This window comes from Haplochromis burtoni, unplaced genomic scaffold (genome assembly GCF_018398535.1).
Source record: "Haplochromis burtoni strain Fernald_Lab_line unplaced genomic scaffold, NCSU_Asbu1 Contig_774, whole genome shotgun sequence".
Lineage (NCBI taxonomy): Eukaryota > Metazoa > Chordata > Actinopteri > Cichliformes > Cichlidae > Haplochromis > Haplochromis burtoni.
This window is the reverse complement of record NW_024583135.1, coordinates 130,881-151,724: the sequence shown is the minus strand read 5'-3', so window position 1 is coordinate 151,724 and position 20,844 is coordinate 130,881. Positions and strand designations below refer to the sequence as shown.

The following is a 20,844-nucleotide window of genomic DNA, read 5'->3' as shown; positions in this document are numbered from 1 at the left end:
AGCGTTTTCAGCCAATCAGTGGATTGGAACGCTGCGTTACTGCGTTACTAAAACCGTGATTTTTTGCGAGAATGTCTCATGACAGTGATGTAAGCGAGTGCCACGTTCGTGACAACAGCTGTGTGCAGATCAACAGTGGATCACATATCAGTGCAGAGAGAGTATGAGCGTGCAGCGTTTAAAGCGTGGAAGTACTGACCTTACTTTGAGTTTGATTCCATAAAAAGTGACAAAAACATGAGTGTCCGCTGTGCGTGGGAAGAAAACTTCTTTTTATAGCGAAAAAACCCCTAAACTTCCAACAAGCACCGAGTAGCTACGACGTAATGGGAAACTCACAGAGAAACTCGCGGATTCTTCCACTGACCGCGGCACACCTGCACCAGGGTAACCCTCCGCCTGCCCCACTCCTGCTTTACAGGTGAAAATAGAGCAACAGCACCGCTGAGTCTTTGACTTTATTTATTTTCTGCTGTGTTTTACTTGCATCTATTTGAAAGACTGAGTGTAAACACAAAAAATATTTTATTTTATGTGCTGGAATGTGCAGAAAATAGGTTTAAATGTTAAACTAATTTCTTCCAGTCAGAGAATGTTGCAGATAATTAAATTTTTGCTTGATGCATAAAGTTAAAAGATTAAAACTAATAAAACAAGTTTTAAAAAGAGACTTTTCCATTTGATTACATTTTGTATGATGGATTATGCAGAAAAAGTAGAATTGGGCTGAAAGAGCTATCGCTTTATCACCTCTTCAGGTTGTAAATCATTTTTTAAAAAAGTAACTAAGTAACTAAGTAATTAATTACTTTTGAAAATAAGTAATCAGTAAAGTAATGGATTACTTTTTGGGGGAAGTAATTAGTAATTAGTTACTGATTACTTTTTTCAAGTAACTTGACCAACACTGGTTGCGGATAAATACAACAAACTAGTACCGGTACCGAAAAAAAGATTTATTCATAACACACGTGAAAAGACCCAGGAAAACCGAGTAAACAATCAAAACGGTAAAAAAATAACGCTGAAAACCGATAAAAACCCTGAAAACTATACATTTCACACCTGAGCCTCAACTCTCGCGGCCCGGTACCAAACGACTTACGGACCGGTACCAGTCCGAGGCCCGGGGGTTGGGGACCGCTGTTTTACTGTATGTCTATATTGGTTGAGCAGCATAAAGATGCAGTTGTACAGTTCTCTCCCATAGTTCTCATTCTGAAATTAAAGTTTGATAGATCCTAAATCTTTATTTCTTGTCACATTTTGATGTATAATGTAGCCTAATGATTTGGCTTAAAATAACCTACAGGTTCGACTGTTCATCATAACACTTAAATGCTTCCTCGACCGTAGCCAATAGTTTGATGTAATGCACGATCCAAACTACCATCAGCAGCTGCAGTGAGCGTCTCCTTTCCAAAGTTATCCCTTATTTGGATAACGGCGTGCACTTTAATCAGCAGCAGCCAGATGTGTTTGTTTTGAAAAGCCTGTCTTACATCAGCTCAGCATAATCCCTAAAAGGACATGTTGGAAAATGGACAACATCCATGTGAAGGTTCCCCACTGATTACTACAGAGGATTCATAGGACGTTTTCTTCATCTTTTACCTTTTCTTACGACATAAATTAGGCCAAAAAAAGCAGAGCAGGAGAGAGAAAGGGATACAACTCGCTTCTGAAAATTCAAGCTCAAAGCAGGCTGATGGGCTCATAATAATAAGCCCAGGTATGTGACACAGGAGTTTTGAGAGCTCTTCCATTTGAGAATGACAAAAAAAATTCAGCTTCTTATCCTGTTATCAAGACTAATAAAAGCATTTTACTGCTCATTTCCTGTACAAACAATTTCTGAAAATGACCCTTGGCACTTCTTTGGTCAAAGAGTGGAGGATAATGCACCAAGACAAGAGTCTTCAATGACAGATGGACAGACAGAAAAAATCTTTCTGTATTTTGTAGAATTTAATAAGCAGATGGTCGTCCAGTCTGGGATGCTCTATAGCCTGGAGATTGAGCAATAAATTGGAGGAAAAAATCAGAGCAAAATGGAAAAGAGGAAGAGAACGATTCTCTGCTGGCTGCCCTGTCATCACTCACAGAGCTGATGACATTGAAAACACAAGAGTAAAGTGCACGATGTATGAGGCACCTGAGGAAAAGACAAAGCACGAGTCAAACTGTATACTTTTGGGAAATGCAGCATATCCAGATGGCTTGGGTTTAGGGCCGCCTCATGTTCCTGCAGTACGGGACAGTCAACCCCCCAGGTATGTAATGACAGGCCGGGACAGGATCAAACCCTCAAGATGGAGGAGGTTGTTCCGAGGTCACAGACTGTGGAGAACAGAGGAGGTGTAGGGGGAAAAGAGAAGGACAAAGTGAAAAAAACACTCAGGAATCTTTAAAAATTCAGGTGTTGGAGAATTTAATGAAGTCAAAAGCTGACCTTCTTCCACCCTTCGTTTAAAAAGATTAAAAAATCATCTGAAACGTCCATGTGAGGTTTAAACTTGTACTCCGTGACAGATTGGAAGTATCGACCTTGTGTTTATGTTTGACGGTGGAGGCATCTCGTGGATCATCATGGATCGAGTGAATTGTGTCTCCTGATATGGTAGAACAACATCGCTGAAAAAGAAGTAGGAGATCCTCAAAATGATGATTATACTGAACACTGTATCCCAACTTCTGTGCAGATTAGATATGGAGACAGTTAGTGTCAGTGCATCAGTTTGGTAAGACTCTACCATGTAATCCAGATTGTGGTTACTCTTTGGGTGGCTGATCGAAATAAAATAAGCAGGAAATGATTTAGTACACTTAAATTCTATGTAATAACTCTGGGAATTTTTAATATTAACACATTCTTTAAACAGTTTGCAGTGCAAACAATCTATTAATCAACAAAATCATCACATCAGATTTTCAGTGCAAAACTAGTTACTGATGCTTATTTTGACTGTTTTGAACAGTGCTGCTCAAAAGTCTTGAACCACTGCTTTTTCATATTTTCCAAGGAGCCAGACTATGGATTAGTTTGTTAAAGTGGTCTTGAGCAAAGGTTTGCTTGGCTTTCTGCAGTTTTTCTTTGGACACTGGCTGGTTTTCGACTCATTTTCAGTTCAGCTCTTTTGTGTTCCTTCCTTTGTTAATATCACTGATCTGTGAATCATTTAAGCATAAAGAGGAGTCAAACTTATAGGATGAAATGGTGTCTGTAGCACCTTAGCAAATAAACTATTTTAAATTGCATGCTTAGGCACTTTGTCACAAAATCATAGGGTTTGTTTCCATTTCTTTAGTAAAATTTATGAAAAATTCCAACGATCAAAGAGTTTGACGGGCATAAAATGCCAAGTGCCACTCAGCTCAGCACGACCAGGAAGAAATGACCCAAAAGACTGAAGCTCAAAGTCCTGATCTCATGGACTTATCTGGAGTATTGACTATGTGCACGTTAGCATGTGCTACTTCTGGTTTGGAAACTTCTGTGGGGAGCTTTGTTTCCGGTGTCCAATTCGCGCCTGGTTTACGGTCCAAAACAAGTTATGCAAATGAATGAATCAAGCGGCGCTTTACATTTCTATAGATGTCTAGGGCATTTACCCAATATATCTGTAAATGATGTTCATCGACTTGTCGATATTTTTCCCCCGCGCCTCAGAGCAAAAGAGAAAAGGGATTCAAATGTTATATTTCTCAGCTGTCCCTCGTTTATCGCGGGTGTTATGTTCTAAAAATAACCAGCGAGAGGTGAAATCAAGTAGCCGATTTTATTTTTTGACGGTGCAAAATGTTTCGAGGACATACAGCGCTGCACTGCAGAGTCACACTGCTAGCGATCGATGCAGCGATTCTGTACTGTACAGGAGAGACGTCACGGAGGAGATCGTCTGCAGCGATCAGGACGCAGGACACAATGTGACGTAAAAAAAAGGCATGCAAACTTGCACTAAAAAATCCACGAAACAGCGAGGTGAAAGGTGAACCGCGTTATAGCGAGGGACCGCTGTAATTTTGAAGGTAAGTCACAACATACTCTTCGTACATACTAATGTATAGAAACCGTTACCAGCAATCATTCATTTTTGTGTGGCTTTTTTCAGGGTTTGTTAACATGCTGTGTAGGTGTGTACTTGACTAGCTGATATCGACATAACGGGGAAACATCTGGTTTGACTGTTCTTCACCTGTAGTCTGAATGCTGAACGTTTGCCTGTTTAGATCATGAGACCAGTCACTATACAGAGAACTGCTTCTGAATGTGGACGATGTGTCTTCTGCTGCAGTGATGCAGTTCTGCTTGTGTTGAGTGATGTAAACAGCTGATCGATCTAAACTCTTTAAACGTCATAATTGATCATTCGATTTTCCATGACACAACAGTGGTGAGTGTTCCCACCTTCTGCTCTTAGTAACTTAACGCCATCTTTCCTTTTTTCGAGTTTTGGACATGATTTTGGAGGATATCTTCACAGTAGCGATTGACCGCAAAGTAAAGCTACCGGAAATGTACAACCTCACATCCGGTCTCAAACCAGGAAGTTAGCATTTTCTCGTGCACAGGGTCTATTGCAGCAGCCTGGAGGTCAGAACCAAACAGACCAAAGTGCAGGTCACTCAGTAAATCTCGAAAACACTCTGTTGGATGCTTTATGCACTGATCTCTATATGAGACGGGATGCTGCAGTCTGTTTCGTAATAGAAAGGCTTATTTTTATCAAAGTCTCCTTCGGGATAAACATTGCCCTTGCTCACCAACTGTTCCCCTGTGGAGTTCATGTTTTTCTTTGCTCTCACTGACATTTCAACATCTGAAGATCGAGTCCACAGATGGCCAAATAGCTCTTTTTTGCATCATCTCCTTCTCACTCAGATTTATTTTGGAATCATGAGCCCAGCATAGGGGGCAGGTTCTTTTTGTTGGTGATGCCAGTTTTTTTTCCTTCATATGGTGTTTTGATGCCTGCAAGCTACACATCGCGCGAGTGTGCACTCATGTGGGTGTGTGCTGTCTATCATGATGGAGAATGCAGTATAGCAAGTGTCATGTTAGTAGAACGAGGACATTAGTTACAGTGGAGCCAGACGATAAACAGATACTTCATGAAAGGGACGATAACAGAAGAAAGTGAAGTGTTCAGCAAACACACAATTTCGATGCACAAGAGCTGGAGAATGTCAAGCGGAAAGTTGTTTTCCTCAGACAAAAGTTTTTGACACTGGCTTTAAAATGTGTGACTCAGATTGTTCAGATTTTTTTTCACACATCCCAAAAGACATGAATTAAGGCAGCTAAACAGAGCAGCAGCAGCTTCCAACAGAATAAAGGGCAAACGTAGAACTCGCAGTCAAAAGCAAAGAACTAAATGCTCGGCTTAAAGCAATGAATAATCAGTAACAATGAGTTTTAAGGAAGATGGTACATCATATCAGTGCTAAGAAGAAGTCAGTTGTTCGTTATTGAAAACTCGTTATTGTTTCTGTTTCTTCTTGTTACGGGATTCGTTCTTAGGTTTGGTGTCTCATGTTTAGTGTAGGTTTAGTTCTGTGTCTACTCTGCGTCTTTGTGTAGTTGTTTCTTGTTTCCTGTTTTCTGTTTTATTGTGAAGGTCCGTGTCTTATGTGAGTATATTCAGTTTTGCTTCCCTTCCCTTGTCTCGTCAATTACTTCCAGCTGTGTTCCCCACCTGTGTGTAATCTCCCTCTGTCATCCTGTGTTTCCCCCTGCATCTGTCTACGTCTCCCTGCATCTCCGTTTGTGTCTCTAGGTGTTTTATTCTTAGTTTTCCCAGTTAGGTTTTTTCAGTTCTGTTCTCGCCATCCTTTGCCTTTTGTTGTACGTCATCCTCCTCAATAAAAGTCCACTCACATCACTAGTGCCTGCGTCTTGGGTCCTTTAATATATTACACACGGCTCGCCCCGCTGGCCGTGACATCTATTTTTTAAGTCAGTACTATAAGAGATTTCTTACTGGCTTTTACTGACTGTCTATATCAATACAGTTATAGTTATGGTACAGTTTTTTGACGCCTGTCAAAGTGGAAAATTGCAGGTCACCAACAGATATACAGATTCTTGTGTGATATGAAGAAAATTACCCCCACAAAGAGGAAACAATACAGTAAATAATGGGATCAAAATGGGTGAAATTGATGGAAAGTGATTGTCAGAGACCTTTGTTCATGTTTCCAGTATTTCCTGTCATGTTGATGGATGCACTTCACTGAAACCCAAATGACTAAAACGGCAACTAAATAACAGCTTATACAAGGACAGGACAATACATGAGAATAAAAAGACTTTTACATAAACGTCAACTTCCTTTTACTCACATAGAGTAGGCAGAGCGTTGAGAAGGTCACGCCGCAGTAAAATATATATCTAACGGCACCGCTTTTGACAAGCCATGCCACTTTTTTCCTTCATTACTTTTCAGGACTATTAAAAACACATTTCTGAAGAAGAAAATGAGATTTAAGCTTTGCAGTAGTTCTGCTCTACTGGTATATTGTAAAATAATTGAGTTTTTTAGTAAAAGTCTCTCTCTGACTTTGTAATGGGCATGCACAGATATGACAGAAAGCAAAACATCACTGACTCTGCAACTTTACCATTGCATAAAATCCCCCATTGTCATTAAATTGTTGGGTTATGCTAAATCATCCTCGATCAGAACTGAGACTAGGACAAACAGTCCGTCCATCCGTCCGTCCATCCGTCCGTCCGTCCAGTTGTCCATCCATCCATCCATCCATCCATCCATCCAATCTCCATCCGTCCATCCATCCATCCATTTGTCCATCCATCCGTCTATTCGTCCATCCATCAATCCATCCATCTGTCCATCCATACATTATACATCCATCCATTCGTCCATCCATCCATTTGTCCATTCATCCGTCCATCTGGTCCTCCATCCATGCATCCATCCATCCATTATTCGTCTATCCATCTTTCCATCCATCCATCCATCCATCCATCCATCCATCCATCCGTCCATCCATCCATCCATCCGTCCATCCATCCATTCGTCCATCCATCCATTCGCCGTTGAGATGGTGGTGGGTCTGGAGCCTATCCCAACTACCATAGGGCAATAAGTGGGATGCACGCTGGACAGGTGGCCAGTCTGTTGCATATTGGATTGGATGGTTATTAGTAATTAAAAATAAGTGATTAGAAAACATAACTGACTTCAAGCGGTATTTAAATTATCAAGCAAAAACACCCAACATTTGTTGTAACGGTGTTTGTGTAAACTCTCTAAATTGCATTTCTTGTGTTGAGGATAAGCTGGGCTTATAGAAATAATTTAATAAAAAATGAACAAGTAATAATAATAACAAAATACTTTTAGTTCACTGCAATCAGGAATGCATGTTATGCTATGCTATGCTTTCAGAAAGCCATTGTGGCTGCTTCCCCCTCTTCCACCAGCACCAGCACCCCGAGCCACTTCTGAGCCACATTAAATGACTCCATAAGTTAGTTTAATAGAGAGGAGTGCAGGCCCACAGTGAAATATCCACCTTGTCAGTGTGCCACAGCTGGCCCTCAATTTAGGACTGAATAGCTAGCATTTCGTGTTGTTTGCCCATATGTTCTCTGGCTCAGAGGAGTGTGTGTGCGTGCTTGTGATTGTACGGGTGTGTTTGCAGTTCCACAGGCTCTTTTGCCTCATGATTGCTTCGGCAGCACTCTACTGCTTTCTCTCCTCTATTTGCAATCGGCATGGAAGGTCACGCATGCAGCACGCTCATACAAACACACACACACACAGATACATTCACGCCAGCTGTTTTCTCCTCTCTAAGACAAACTGCGAGAGAAAAAGCAGCAGACGGGGGAAGATTTCCTCAAACTTTCAAATGTGTTTTTAACCCAAAGACCTCTCAGACTTGCTCAGTGTTTTAGGGTCAGATGAAGACAGCAGGGCTTTGTGCATTCACACTCAGTTCCTCCATTCCCTGAGCAATTAGCTCAGGATTAGATTGAGGTCAATACCTTCACCTTCATTGCAGTCCCTTTTTGTGGAACATTTTAATCAATCCAGCCCCTCTACACACAAATCATCTTTCTTTTTCACCTCCCTCCCTCTGTTTTTATGCCTCAATTGAGATTCAAATTAAACCTCATCTAATCTGGCAGTTAAGCAGAACATTATTTTCTGCTCTCAGGTGAGGTCGTTACATTGTCTTTTTATGCTGAAAGACATGAAACAAAGGGGCCGTGTGTACTGTACCACTGAACATCATTATTAGCCCCCAAACTCTCTTTTGAATAGGTGATTTAAGCCAGAATAGAAAGGAGGATGATGATGATGAGGAGGAGGACAGTGCTAGATGTGACAGTGCTGAAGGTGATGATGATGATGATGATGATGATATGGGTCAAAACCCTCATGGCCATCAGCAACAAACTGATTTCCTCCCACCGTTACTTTTGAAGGAGGCAGAGTGGCTGTCTGCAATACTTTACAGTCCATAGGTTTTACACACCATTACTGACTCTCACTGGTGGGTATTGAACTCATTTGCATGTTATGATACTGCATTAGCGTGATGACCTCAGGCTTTATAGCACATTGCAGAGCATGTGGCTGATGAGGATTTATCCAGAGGTCATCTGTGTGATGTGCACGCCAAGATAACATCAACTTCTGCAGAGCTTCCTGACATTAAGTCACCGATAATCATTAGTCGCGTGCTGGAAGTCAGAGCAGATACACAAGTTCATTAAACTACTCTTGTTTTTAATTTCATAAATTAAAAGGTTCTCCCTGGATAATGAGGAGAGATGTTCAATGTCACTCAAAGTGTTCAACAGAAAACATCAAATTTACAGAATATTAATTCATCGAGACAGCTGAGTATGTGATATTAATCTGCTTTGTTTAAAATACATTAGTTCCAGAAACAATTGACCTTGTTATAAACCCATCAATAATGAAATAACTGAAATAATCACATAAGGCATGACTCTTTACTTTGGCCTAGTCTAAACTAACAATAAATACTAACAGAAATCATGGAGATTCTTATCCCAGTGTCTTTGTTTTCAGTATCTCTGCTTTTACAAAACAACATGGTTGCTACACACTTACCTCAATAAATGTCAAGGACCCTGTGGTTCAGTTATAGCACAGTATGGCACTGCGAGGTAGCGGCTTCCTGTTATGATATGATGGCATTAGAGAATCTCCAGACTGCTTTCCTTTAGTAACAGGTTGAAGTAGGTTATGATAACTGTGTCCTGCTGCTCTCTGCTGCCTGTAATGCTGTGGCTTTGTTTTGACATTGTAAAGTGAAGTAAAATAAAGCAGCAGTGTAGGCATTCCTATAACGTTGTCCTCTGTTCTCGAAGCCAGCTAACTGTGTGCTGCCAGTACCTTTCTATCTTTATCATATCATACAGCTTTATTGCAACTGATTTTTTTCCAGTAGTGGTTTAGCATGTTTTTGGCAGCAGTGATCAGAATATTGTAAGGTCTGAGAGTGGCCTCCTCTATGCTCTGTACTCAGGCCTTGGAAAACCTGGCATGTGATGGGAGACTTTGTCCAATTGCCAGATGAGGTGATTGTTGTAAAGAGTGATGCGTGAGGTTTGAATACCACGTTTTTATATGCATTCAAAACGCGCTCATGTTCAAACATCTTCTAGATTTCTGCCTACTGAGACTTTCAATTCTAAAATCTATTTGAAATATTTGAAAATACAAATACATTTTCTTTTTTGAATAAATGTCAAAAAAAATATTTTGAATCAGCTGTAAATTTCTGTTACCAGTGTGGGGAATGAAGCTGTATCTACAGCTTTGTTGTTATGTTGGCAGGAAAACATACCAAACAAAATACAAATAAACAGATACAAGTTGCCTTTGTGTCATCAAGATGATGCTTTTTGAATGCAAACTTTTATACATGTCATATAAAGACATTTTCATGATTAATGGGACTAGCAATGATTGCTGCTTCAGCAGGGTCATTGTGAAAGCCAAGCCACTGTCACTGGATACTTGGATAGTTAAATAAACTAAGCCTGTGCTGCTGTGACAGTGTTTGCACTTGATCTCTAATCACACTTATGAAAGTATTAAACATGACATTATTAGAAAATTTTCAATGGCTTAAATTCTATTTATTATCTTTCTGGCTGTGTAAAATTACTGTACTCACTAATGATACATTGGCATTCATAAACACATTATTTTGGCTTCGATGTATTCTAATGTAGCCATACAATGAATAAGGCTGAAAAACCGCCGCCTGGCATCAAACCACCAGAGAGGCAATAAGGTAAGTATCACTGCCAAGAAAGCTGGTGAGTCTATTAAAGGGAGACAAACTACAAGCGTAGTACTAGCGCTCAAATTTGCTAAATGTAATGTTCTGTGAGGCAAACCAACAGAGATGTGTAGTTTATCTTTCCTTACCAAACTATTCAACTCTGGAGCCATTAAAGCATTTTAGGATAGGATATGTTTCTGAAGGTGGTTGGCGTGCATATGTGATGTTTCACAGTGTAGTGAGTTTACAGTATGTGGCAAGGGGTGAGTGACATTTTTACACAAATTTTGTCAGTCCTTCAGAAATCCAAAGGTGTGCTCCCCTGCTTCACCCCGAGAGAGAAACCTGATGGTTGGAGGGTGAGAAAACAGAGTAGGAGATGTGAAGGAGGGGGAGGGAGAGTTGAGGGGATCAAGGAGCAGTAAGGATGAATGTGCAGAAAGTGGCTCGGAAGAAAAGCAACAACAAGACAAAGATGGAGGAAAATAACATAAAGATGAAATAAAGCGTTAAAAGGCTGTGAGGATATTTAGCGTGCACGGCTCAGGTGATGAAAATCTTTTGGCCTCTCCATCACAGTAAACCTTTATTCTGACACAATAAAATAACAATTACCTCTTTCACACCTTTCTTTCAAACACTGTCCTCCACAGACGTATGCACGGCTGTCATGTTTGATGCTGTCGGGAAACTGATTTTACAGCAACATGTGCCACAGTCTGTATTTCCTGTAATGTAAATCTAATGCACGTGTGTGCAAAACTATTTCTGTGTACTCTGTATAACGCCTGTAGAGCTTTCTAAAAGGCCCGATGTTAACTGATGCATCTTGGATTAGATACATCAGATAACATCAGATTAGAAATGTAAAGAAATTAAGTCGACTCTAATTATTATTTTTACATTTCTAGTGGGTCAAATAAAAATGTGAAATGTAGAGGAAACCAAAAATACATCAATAAGAGAGGGAAGATTAGACTTAATGCACCAGGAGACAAGAGTATCTGAACCCTCTGCCTGAATATTAAAATAGAAAGAAATGCTCAAAAACATCTTACTTTACTGTTATTTGAGACAGACTGAATCAAATACATTATTACACAAAACCCATATTTATTTTTCCCGTTACATTGCTTGTTATCCCTGAAATGTGGCAAAGAATGACAAGGTAAGGTTACAATGTTTCTTTTTGTGTCATCAATACGAGAGCTGGAAGAGACGCAACCAATCTGAAGGTGAAACCTGGGAAAAGAGGAATGAAGGCAAATAGGAACGGGGAAAAGCAAAAGCAAAAGAAAAGATGTGGAAAAAACACAAGCACCCAGAGAAATGGCTCCACGGACAAAATATACTTTTAAATGACCATGTGGTAATATACACGGTAAAATGAAGTAGGATGGAACAGGATAATTACTGAAAAAACAAAACAAGACAAAAAACAGTCAATTTCATAATTTCACAACATTTTAAGTGGAGATATCGTCTGAATTACAGGAGCGGGACCACTCCTCCTTCACGCCCCTTCCAACCTCAGACTATGTATGCCTCTTTCTCCAATACCTGCTGTTGTCATTTTCATGCCCCCCCTTTTTTCCCCTCTCTTCTCCTCTTCTCTCCTCCTACCTTCCTTCATTCACCTCTCGTTAGTACATGGGGTTCTGCCCGGCCCGGGAGCCTTCGCCAGTCCCCTTCGAGGCCTTCCCCAAACCGCAGCACCAGTTCATACTCCCTCATGCCTCTGCTCATCGTTCAGAGGATGTGGTCCCAGCTACTGAAAGTGAATTTTAAATGTAAGATGTCATCATGAAACTTTCCCAGTTAACTCCTCACACTAAGACAGTTATTTCCTGTGTATTAGGAGGTTATCATTAATATCCAAGAACATAATAATAATTCCTGGGTTTAAATCCTTGTTTGGTTTTGGTGACATTGTGATTTCACAGAGGAACCTCTTTTTTTACACTCAATACTCTGAACTGCCACAAATAGTCCATCCATATAATGCTCTATGAATCAGGTGTTGACAGAAGTCCCACTATAACGACATTCATAAACTTTTGTTTCGTAAAACTGAAAATTTTCCTGCATGTAAGTGTTGAGAAAATGGGCCTTAGAGACATTCAGTTGTGGTCGTTTCATGGTCTCATGGTCATTTTGGACTCTTAACGCTTCTTTTATAGAAAAAAAGAACCTGCCCACACGGAGGAACAAAATGTTTTATGATTGAGATATTTGGTCACAATGACAACCTGTATGTTTGGAGGAGTGAAGGTGAGACTTTTAACCTGAGAACACTGTCGAGCATGGTGGTGGTAGCATCACACTCTGGGGTTGTTTTGCTGCCAGCTGGAATAGTGATGATGGAGGACCCTACCTCCCAGTTCTTGAACTTCACATGGAATCAAAAGCTCGATGGTTAAAACAACACAACAGGACAATAATTCCAAAAACATGTAAAAGCTGAGTTTGGCTAACGTTAAGTTTCTTGGACAGCCTTCCCAAAGCACCGATCGCAAACCACTCAACATTTCTAACTATGCTTAAAAGCCAGTTCTGCCAAGAAGAGTGGTCAAATATCCAACCAGAAGTATTCCACAAGCTTGTTGGTGTTACCAGCATCATCTATTCAAAGTACAGTTTGCTTGTGTCTGTTTGGGCCTGTTTGGATATTTACTTTGTGTGTGGAAGAGAGAAAATCCAAAATAAATTCAGTGTTTGAAAACACAAAAATGACCAAAAATGCAAAAAAAGCTTCTTTACAGATCACATACTGTACACATACATGTGCTTGTACAATATTATTTATACACGGACACACAAAAGCACACTTAGTCACCATTACAAAGCCCCCCCCCCACACACACACACTCCTATCTGCTGCTGTAAACAACTCCTCAACCTTTTTCCAGTCTCAAATCCTCTGTGTGATTTACCTGCCCACATGAACGGCTTGCATGGAAGCATCATGAGGTCAGACACGCACAATTGCACACTTACTGTCTTTCTTTTCTCTCGCTCTCCACTGATGTCAGCGACGTGCAGCAGAGAAAGAACGAGCGGCTGAGTGAAACGGACAGAGTGGACTTCTCCCTCCCACACACCTAGCTTTCTATAACAGTCTCCTCTGCTGTATCACTGCAAGCCTTTGTGGACCTCTTGTTCCCAGTGTGAATCATTAACTGGCTCTACAAGCCCAGACAGGCGAGTGAGAGGAGAAGAGAGCATTTCTCAAACACTCGGCTTAAAAGCAGAGAACTTCTTTTGTTTTTTTTGCTGCACTTTTCGCTCTCACTTTCCAACAAGTCATGCAAACACAATGAAATGCGCAGGGTGTTTTGGTGAAGTGGGGTAGTCATCGTGCTCGATCATGAGACACATTTACATTTACGTGGCCTTTTGTCGTGCTGCTTCCTTTGCTTTGTCTCTTATGAACGTTGAGCCGAAAGAGAAATCTAATGCTGGGCAATTGAGAAGATGGAAATCAATAAGAGATACCACAGGTGAGTGTGTGTTCTCATGTATATTTCTGTGTGTGTGTGTGTGTGGAGCATTGGAGCATTAGGGATTATCCTTTTACTGCTACTCTGCTTTAAAGCATCAGGCTCTGATTTCATTAAGCTTCTCCAGCCAGAGTCTGATCGTACTGAGGAAAAGGCTGAATGGGTTTGTGATCTTCCTCGCTGCTCTCTGCACGACAGTGGAAACCTGACTTATTAATGGCGCGGTCTGAGTCAAAGGACTGACAGCAGGGGTAACCACAAGGTGATTAGCACACACACCAATTCAGGCATTATTCTCATTAGAAATGCTTATGATATACGGTAGTTTGAATAAATCCCTGAAATGGAAAACATTTAATGGGACATCCATGCAAGTAAATGACAGCTCCAACGGTCAGTGTGCTGAGCTGCATGTTGGGAGTCATGGTCAAAACCATAAATTATGCATTTGCTGTATGTTACAGTGAGACACTTATTCAGAGAGTGGAAATCCTTTCATTATCTGATTAGTATGGCTCCCTTGTTCTTTGCAGCATGTGATGTTTGACTGTTCTTCTATCCACTGGTGGCCTCTTCCGAGCAAGAATTGGTAACTTGGCTGTTTGGACTTTTAAATCATCAGTTTTAAAAAAAAAAAGCATCCTGCTGGTAGTACTGTATGTGCAAAGAGCCACACACTGGATTTAAACATATGTGCATGTGGGTGACCATCCCTGCATATTTTTTGGTTTGTTGGTTGACCTGGATCCTTCACCTCCCAAACTAATGATCCAAAGGCTCTGCTGTTTGACTCGGGCATGGCTCATAGTGTCATCGACTCACTTATTTTGTCTTTTAACAATCAATGCAAATCTATTTTAGATACGGTGGCACCTCTGAAACAAAGTGTTGTCCATTCTTCAAATTTCTGTCCTTGAATAAATGAAACTAATCAAACTTTTAGGCGATATTGTTGCAAGTTAGAATGTTTATGGAAGGCTTCCAAGCTTGAGGTTCATCAGGTTCATCTCAAGGAATCAATTTTCTCACTTAGCGACATGATAAAAAATGCCAGAACTGAATATTTAGCAAATCTTATAGCTTCAAAAAAGAACAATCCTAAAATGTTGTTTGATAAGAATATTGTCTGATATTCCTCGTGTACCAGTTTCTACGAAATCTGATTGTAATGAATTTTTGAACTATTTTGTAAATAAGGTCGCTGCCATCAGGTCTAATATTTCCCCATCATCCTCTCATCACGCTGACACTTTGCTTACTTCTGATACCTGGACCTCTTTTGCTCCTGTTACCTTACCATCAGTGCTCTGCTCGGGCATATGAAACTGACTTCAAGCCACCTTCATGTACTTTCTCCTTCAATTTTCATTAGTGTGTTTGACTCTATTGGTATTGTGGAAATAATTAATACTTCTCTTTAAACTCCAATCATCTCTCCTGCATTGGCAGAAAACTGAAACCACTATTTCTGAATTCCTTCACAGAGAAGCCAAAATAAGTGAAGAAATCACTACAATGCAGGACTGTCAGAGGCACACTTATCTTTACTGGTAAATTATACTGGGTTTTTACAAAAGCTGGGAAAACTGAGTAACTACTGCTCTGCTGAGTGGTCTTTCAATCTGAGTTGGTTGAGCCACAGGAAAGTGAAATAAACCAGAATTATCCTTCACGCTTAGTTAACGTTTCACCAGTGGCAAAAAGAATTTATCATTATTTGCCATATTTCAGATAAAAACATGAATATCTGGCAGTGACAGAGTTTATGAAACTGTAATAGATTGGATGATTTTCTGCCCTTAATATAAAGAAGGACTCATACTGGAAACACTTGTTAACTAAATTTATTGATAAAATTATTGTTTCTCTATTTGGACGGACTTCAAAGGCTGTGTGGAGTCTTTAAACTTTTCAAAAATTTATTAACATCAATGCAAAATAGAAATTATATTAAATTCAGTTATCACAATAAAAAAAGAACGTATTTCTATATTTTACATTTGTGCACACAGTTTGGTATACAGCGCGGTCACAAACCTTTTCCGTCCTTGCTGATTTCTTTTTCAGTATTTTTTTTAGTCGTATTTTGAATTTTTATTTTATTTTATGCATATTTGTCACGCTGTTTCAGATCAAAACTATCTCATGTAAATATGAAATGGAGTTGTTGAAATATAATTTTATTTATTAGGATCTACCTCAGCTCAGTGTTCATGGTTCAACAATAAGCTAAAATGGCATCCATGTGAGAGTCCCAAGGCAAAAACCACTGCTGACCAAAAAGTGCACAAAGACTCATCTGACATGTGCAAAAAAAAACAAACCCCAAAACATCTTAATGATCCCCAAGACTTTTGGGAAAATATTCTGTGGACTAAGAAGACCAAAGATGAAGTTTTTGGGAGGCTGGTTTCATGTTTCATCTGGCATAAAACTAATGCAGAACACCACACCAACAGTCAGACACGGCGGTGGTAGGGTGATGGTTTGGGGCTTCTTTCCGGTTCAGAACCCGGGTGGCCATGAAATTTGCTCTCTCAACTGCACTTAAGATATGAAGCAGAACAATGACCGTAACTCACCAGCAAGTCCACCTCTGAATGTCTTTAAAAACCAAAATCTGTCATGTTGAGGCTGTGTGCAGGCAGGAACGCTGGACCCAGAGTGCAGACTCCGGAGACAAAAAACAGCTTTAATGCTGAACTCAAAGTAACAAACTCAAAATACAATGAATAAACTCAGGCAGCAGAACACACAGCATGAATGAGGGTAGATCGCAACACAGACAGATGAAAACACAGGGCTTAAGTACACAAAGGGAGCAATCAGTGAATGCGAGACAGGAGGGAAACACAGCAGGGACAAATCAGGCCTAGCGAGACAGGGGAAGCAAAACAGGAAACATAACACAGAGACGCGGACTTGACGAAGGGCAACAGCAACTATGGATCACAGACAGAAAACCAGAAGACTAAAACTGTAACAAAACCCACACAAAGAAACTCCACTTAAAATAATCCAATAACCTATAAAACAAAGAAAGCTAGAATCTAAAGAAATAAACTAAACCAAAGAACCAAAAACACAAAACACTGGGTCGACGCCCCAGGCACCCTAACAAGATGATGGTTTTGGAGTGGTCCAATAAATGCCTAGACTGATTGAAATTCTTTGGTGTGATGTTAAACAGGCCGTTTGTGCTCTTAAAGCAATTCTGCAAAGAAGATTTGGCCAAAATTCCTCCACAGCAATGTGAAAAGCCTGTTGCCTGTTATCACAAAACACTGATTTGAGTCCTTATTGCCAAGCTTATCAGTTTTAAACAGACTGATTCACATAAAGCATTTTTGTACTCAGTCACTCAAAGTGCTTTATTCAACATGCCTCATTCACAGGTTGATGTTTTCTATCTGACATTCGCCGTCCAATGAAAACATCAGAAAGCAATGTAAGGTTCAGTATCTTTGTCCAAGGATGTGTTACCATGCAGACTGGAGCAGCCAGGAATCAAACCACCAACCTGTCAGTGAGCAGATGACCTGCTCCACCTGTTATTATTTTGATTACTGACGATTCTTTTGTTGTCACGCAGGGTCGGGACTGTTTGGATCACCTTTTTGCCTTCATAATGAAATAAAACATTTTCTTTACCTGGGTCATCAATATCTAACATTGAAGTGGATGATCTGAAACATGTAAGACAAATATGCAAAAAATAGGAACTCAGGAACACAGCACTGTATATGCTGATAAGTATGTAGGAGATCAGGTTTTTTTACTTTTGTTCTTTCACTGTATTTTTGGTTTACTTTGTTATTTTTGCCTCATTTTAGACATTTATTGAATGTAGACAGCTTATCATGATGAGTGACAAATGTTGGGGCAGAAGCTTCTGAGTGGGAGGAGGGCAGGATTATATATAGTATAGACATAAATATGTATATATTTATATAATTCCCTCTTCAAAGTGAAAAGTTGTGAATCACACGCTGAAAGGAACTCCGCTGGCATTTGAACATGACTTTCAGCCAGCTTGTTTATTTCTTCATATAATATCCACAGAGAAAAATAAAAAGTCCACTGATTAAACTAGAGCAACATGATGCATTATTCTGCATTTGCATCTTTTGATTGTCTATGCGAACAATCAGAAACTGCAGATGTAAACCAGAAGGTTACAAATGAGCCAATTACTGCATCCTATAAAATTGAAGATATTGTTTACTTTGGAAAAGGAACAAGACCTCGTTTGTTTTGTAAATAAGGATAAAAGGAATAGAAATTATAGACATTCGTTGAAAAAATACCAGGACATCATTAAAAGTTGTTAAAATTCTCTTTTTCCTCTTCTTCTTTTCTTGCTTTCTGACACTCGTTGTGAACAGTAGGTTCTCTGCTGAACCATCGAGTTTGCCTTCTTTGGAGTCTTGTGGCAGAACAGCTGCCTCCCTAGAATAGCTCTGCCCATCCATATGTTGATGCGCTGTGCAGCATTTTTGTACCATTCAACAGTGAACAATAATCATAGGTTAATTATAATTAAATATGCCCTTGCTTGATGTGTGCACAGTGTAATTTGAGTAAATGAGAACAAAAGCAGCGAGTAAAAGGAAACCTGGAAAGACTGATTAAAGGAGCGTGAGCGACCTCGTGTACATTTGAGGGGACTGTTTTATCACTCGAGCTCTTCTTCTCACACATGCATGCACAGCTGTTTTCCTCATAAACTCTGCAGGCATTAAACATTGTTTCCTTGATGAGTTCCAGTGCCAGAGTTTGAAAGAGCAAACTTCAAACAGGCAAAATTACACGTATTGTTCCCACGCTCAAAAGCTGCTGTCATGCATACAAAAAGAGGACGATCCCATTCTTACTCCCAGGGTGTCAAATGGTGACAGGTGTTGTGCATCAGGTTATGCAAATAGTAAGATAGGTCTACACATCTGAACTCTTGGTCAGGACCCTGATCTATGATGCTGGAGTCAACTTAGGACAAAGAACGAACACTTCACAAAGGCACTCAAAGAAAGCCAAAAGAAAGGCAAAACTCGGATCAATCGTTTCCACTCTCCTGTTTCCTGTCAAGGCTTTCTGTTTGGACCATTAATCGCAATCAATTTTAAAACAGGACTATATGTAAGGTATGATACATTATTGATGGCTGGGCCTCAAAACAAACATTTCACTCAAGCAGAAACCCACTGAGCTGAAGGAGTTTTTGAATTATATTGATTGTTGTCCCAATTGGTGTTGAAGCTGCAGTTGATCGTACTGTTTGGTTGAAAGAGTCACAAAGAAAGGTGAGAGACGACTGAGAGGAAGACGTCTTTATTTTTTACCACCTTTGACTTGTGTTGTTATTCTGTTTGCGGCTGACGTGTCTGCCTCTGCCTGTTCCACTCTGCTCTTCTTAGATTAACTAGTGTTTCAGTTTCGGCTCAGAGCTAGAGTCATGAATGTATTGATGAGGACACGTGTGCGTGTCCTTTTACTGGTGAACACACGCAAACACACTCTGAAGTCTCAAGGCCTCAGAAACTCACAAAGCGATCTGGTTTCATCAGGAATTTAGTGACTGCTGACTGAAGCGTCCCACAAATCTCAAATCCACAAACACAAGGTGTGCTCGGAAATATTGTGAGGCCTGATTCAAAGGTAGTTGTCCCCCTTAACGTCGTCATCTTGTGCACCTCTGGATCACCTTTACCTCTGTAAGCCTTTTTCACCACTTTCATGTGAACGTCTGCTGTTAAACCACCAACCTTACAGAGATCAATCTTGATGTCCTCACGGCTCAGAAAAGCGTAGAAGTAATGGGATGCGACCAAGAGCGAGGTCCTTGATTCCTTCAACATTCGCACATTGTGCATCGTAAACATATTCCCCACAGTCAGAGTGTCAGTGCTTAAAGGAGGCAGACTTCCATCATGTATGTGTTTTGCATTTTTGATGGGCTCGGCTTAGCACCTTTGCACAAAGCTTAGCTTTAAAACTGTAAATCTTTACGTAAATGTCAGTTTAATTTATAACTTTAGAAACTTGTTTCTTACTGGGTTTTGCTGATACTGGTGCGTAATAATCAGCAGGTTAATGAGCAGCACTGTCCCAGGTATAATGTGGAACCTGAGCAGTCGATATCATTATGGGAAGCACTCTCTCGTGCTGGGAGAGTGGATCTCGTCAAAGAGAGAGGCCATTAAGATTACATTTCCTGTTGATCTTATCAAAGGATAAAAACAGAGGAACTATATTTTCACAACTCAGGGCACGTTATACCACAAAGCAAAGTGAAATAATAATGGCGACAAAACACACTGACTGCTTGTTAACCTTTATATTCCAATTCAATTCAGTTTTATTTATACAGCTGCAAATCACAACAACAGTCGCTGCAACGTGACGATAATTAAGGCATCTAAATTATCTTAGTTTTAGTCGATCATATGTACCAAATATCATTGTCGTAGCAGACGAAACCTAAAACTGACTAAATATAAAGTGTAAAAGACTGTTATGTTTTTACCAGTGACAGTTGCTCCACATAGCAAAGTTTCTTATTTTTCTATACAGCGCATCGTTTTTTATCCTCATGCATTAGTTTTTATTTAGATATCGTCTTTTTTTTAGGACGGAAGGAAAACAGTGAAAATGGCTGTTGTTGTTGTATAATTATAATGTGTTTTGAATAAAAGCTGCATTATAATATACAGAACTAGAGTGAAAGTCAATGTCGACAGGTCATATGGAGCAATAATCCAAATTGTCATCAGTACAGAGCTGGGTGGGACGGAGCTACGACCGTGAGCGTCTGCAGCATGGATATGGAGGCTCCGCCATGGTTGGGGTTGTATTTCAGACAAAGGTGTTGGAGATCTTGTCAGAATTGGTGGAATTAGTGAAGACAGAAAAGTACCAGCCAGATGTTAATCTATCATGTAATGCCATCTGGAAAGTGTCTGATTAGCAATGGCTTAATTTCTCAGCATGACAGTGATCCCAGACACACTGCCACTGCAGTAAATGTACACCTGAATGGTCCCAACATCGA

The 20,844-nt window shown here is 40.1% G+C and overlaps 1 protein-coding gene across 1 annotated transcript in view; it reads left to right on the top strand.

The window, feature by feature from the left end:
- Window positions 1-7,338: 7,338 nt before the first annotated feature.
- The window catches only part of kcng4a (potassium voltage-gated channel, subfamily G, member 4a), a 54,677-nt gene continuing 41,171 nt past the window's right edge, over window positions 7,339-20,844 (top strand). The window contains exon 1 of the mRNA XM_042215610.1: window positions 7,339-13,796. The gene's annotated coding sequence lies outside the window, so the exon portion shown is untranslated. The remainder of the gene's footprint in view (window positions 13,797-20,844) is intronic.